A 2,567-nucleotide genomic window follows, 5' to 3' on the forward strand; every position below is an offset into this window, starting at 1 on the left:
AAACTGGCCTTGTTCTGTGGTCTGATCTGCTGGCGACCTCTGTCCACACACTTCTGAGTCTGGCCCGGGGCCCTGGCACAGTGGGGCCACACAGCCCGCCAAATTGCAAAGCCCTTTCGTCTGAGCAAATAGCATTGCACACGTTGCCATCAAGAAAATGAAAGCGTTTGCAGTGGCATGGTGTCTGGCTTCTCTCTGTGGCCTCTTGAAACAATTTTGTGACCAGAGAATGGCTGGAGACAAAGGTCTTTCTACCTGATCTGCTCACCAGGCTGGCATGGGATCGTGGAGGGCCGTGTTCCTCTCTCCCTGGTACCGCACGGATCGTTGTCACTGCGCTTGTCTCCTCTCTTTGAGTAGGACGAGGCAGGCAGACAGGCAGAGGGATATATTTCAACTGCCCTTGACTGTGTTTATAATCACAAACATGAAAGGAAGGGAAGGAGATTGAGTTTATAGGACTGGTTCTTTGTGTAGCCTAATTTATCTCTCTCAGGCAGCAGTGGGCTGAGCGGGTTTCCTTTTTGTTTCCAATGCAGGAAACTGAAATATGAATCTATGTTGATGAGAGAAGAAAGGAATTGAAAGAGGCATAAATCTTATCTTCTCGCAACCCTAGAAGATCAGCTTCTCGTGAAGAAAGGGATTATACTTCTGTAATTAACTGCTTTGCAGCTCCTGGTGATGGCTCAGAGCTGAATAATAGCACCCGGCCCAGTTGGATAAAAGGCTGGCGGGCAGGCAGCGCAGTGGCTCGTCACAAACAATGGTCTCAGGGCTTGACATCCTTCCCCCGTGCCCAGCTCTCGGAGAGTCAAACCAGGAGATATTTGTCCCCTGCCTATCAGCATTCACAGCAGAGAATGAAATTCCAGAATATCTCAAAGAGACCTGTAGCTGCAGTGAGGTACCTTGAAGAGCCAAGCCAGATTCTACACCCCTGTGTTCCAGCCAGTGCCCGAACCTGTTAGGTGCTTCTTAAAGGCTTTTTGGAGGTGACTGCTGCCCAGCAGCTGTGAGACCACAGGAAAGCGGCCCGATTTCTCTGATCTTCAGTGTTACCATCACAAAATGCAGGGGTTCTTGTAGAATTCCTTTGAGGAAGAAATCGGATCAGGAGTATACACAAATTACTTATGACAGTGCCTGGCACATGGCAGGTGATCAATAAATGGTAGCTATTATTATTATATTGTGAAATAAAAATGGATTGTGAGCACATAGCCATTATAATAGCCAGTGTTTATGAGGCTGGCCATGTGCAGGCGGGGCACGTACCTCAGTGCATGAGAGCCCCACGGCATACCTATCAGGCAGGCAGGATTCTGTCCCCTTTTCTACTGGTGACAAAACAGGCTCAGAGTGGAGATGAGCACCCAGGTCTTTCCCTGTCCCTTCCCCCTCAGCCCTCTCCCGTTATCACTGGGATCACAGGTGCTCCATCCCTTGATCCGCCTCCCTCGGGAACCCACCCACCCAGGGGCAAGCCTCTGAGCCGTCTCTGCTTCCCTTTCCTCCCTGCCACATGCTGGCGTCACCACATCCTCGATTCTTCCCTTGAGATGTCTCCAGAATTTCTCCCCCTTCCATCCCACTGCTACCCATGCTGGCCCAGACCCTGGGCTCACGACAACCAGGCTTCCTACGTCAGGTGGGGGCTAGGCTCTCTCTCCGTCACCTCCAATCAGTGCCAGATGAGTGGTCCCTGGTCCCCACTTGCCTGTCCTTCCTCACCAAGGGAGCAATGGCCAGCCCCTGCTGTGTATCGAAGCAGTTACGTGTTCCTTTCCCAGCGTTCAAGGCCCTTCAGCTGACCCGGCCAAACTCGTCTCCCTGCTGGCATGACAACCCTGCTCGAGCTGGGTCTGCCTCTGTGTCCCCCAGGCAGGTACCCACAGTCCCTGTAGGGCTCAGTGGGTCAGACCCTTGATACAGACTCCAGCGCCTGACAGGATGCCCCACTCAGTGCACAGTACGTGCCTAACAGAGCCTGGGACACAGAGATCGTCTATTCCATCCACCCACCATCCCACAGGTGGAACCTGACCTCCTGACAGGCTTGGTGACTTGGCCAAGGTCACACAGTGAATGAGCTCCAGAACCAAGTCTCAAAGCCAGGCCTTGGAGCTTGGAATTCAGTGTCCTTCCATTAGACCAATAGGCCATTCCACTCTTGTAATGACTAAGGGCCATTATGGAGGTTTATTTAGTTCTGAGGCTGCATGTGGGCCCGGGACCCGAGTGGTCCACCAGAGGGACTGGCTGAGAGCGCACTGAGGAGAGGACTCTGAGCCAGGCAGGGACCAAGGGTGCGGCGGGCAGGGCTTGGGTGGTGGTGGCGGCGGGCGTGGGGGCTGGAGACTGAGATTTATGGGGCTGTCTGGACATCGGCAACTCAGGCAGATGAAAACGGGACACAGCAACCAACTCCTACATCCAGATGGGAGATGGAGGCCAGGAGGGCATTAGGGAAGAAGTTGCCTGTGACCTGGGTCTGAAGAGCCAGAGGGACTGTGTTCGTGACACCCAGGGGCAGGGGATTGGGGAGGGAGCACCATGGACAGAGG

The 2,567-nt window shown here is 53.7% G+C and overlaps 1 long non-coding RNA gene across 1 annotated transcript in view; it reads left to right on the plus strand.

Moving 5' to 3' along the window:
• Window positions 1–1,190, plus strand: part of LOC123642632 — an 11,585-nt gene extending 10,395 nt beyond the window's left edge. Inside the window, exon 2 of the long non-coding RNA XR_006736500.1 lies at window positions 540–1,190. This is a non-coding gene — a long non-coding RNA (uncharacterized LOC123642632). The remainder of the gene's footprint in view (window positions 1–539) is intronic.
• The last annotated feature ends 1,377 nt before the right edge of the window (window positions 1,191–2,567 follow it).

Source organism: Lemur catta, chromosome 7, assembly GCF_020740605.2.
Source record: "Lemur catta isolate mLemCat1 chromosome 7, mLemCat1.pri, whole genome shotgun sequence".
NCBI classification, from domain to species: domain Eukaryota; kingdom Metazoa; phylum Chordata; class Mammalia; order Primates; family Lemuridae; genus Lemur; species Lemur catta.